This window comes from Penaeus japonicus, unplaced genomic scaffold, assembly GCF_977035675.1.
Source record: "Penaeus japonicus unplaced genomic scaffold, GWHDUDI00000001_assembly GWHDUDI00000027, whole genome shotgun sequence".
NCBI lineage: Eukaryota > Metazoa > Arthropoda > Malacostraca > Decapoda > Penaeidae > Penaeus > Penaeus japonicus.
The window spans coordinates 8,879,486-8,879,934 of NW_028234429.1; positions in this window are offsets into that span (position 1 = coordinate 8,879,486).

Genomic DNA, 449 nt, shown 5'->3' on the forward strand with positions numbered 1-449 from the left:
TGCTGTTGATATCTGCATCCACTCTGAGTCACCCCAAAATCTTCAGGTTCTCCTTCATGCATTTCATGCATCATCAGCTGCGTGTGGTCTCGTCATTTCCTCTGAAAAGAGTAGGATATACTCCACCAGAAAACCCTGGACACTACCAGTCTTCACTGTGGGAGGCAATGTTATCCCTCACTGTACACAGTACACATACCTAGGTGTCCCAGTGCGTGTCACCCCAACCATACCTGCCCGACAAAGAATCCATTATTAAAGACACGTTGGATAAACTGGAGCAGCGGTTCATACCTGACAAGTGGCTTGCCAATAATGTAAAACGGGTTTCTATCCCTATTGCTAAGACCATCTATATATTGTTTCTTCAATCAGTCATTGATTACTTTTCTCCTGCCCTCTGTCAGCTCACCAAGACAACACTGCAACCTCTCGACAAATTTCAGAAC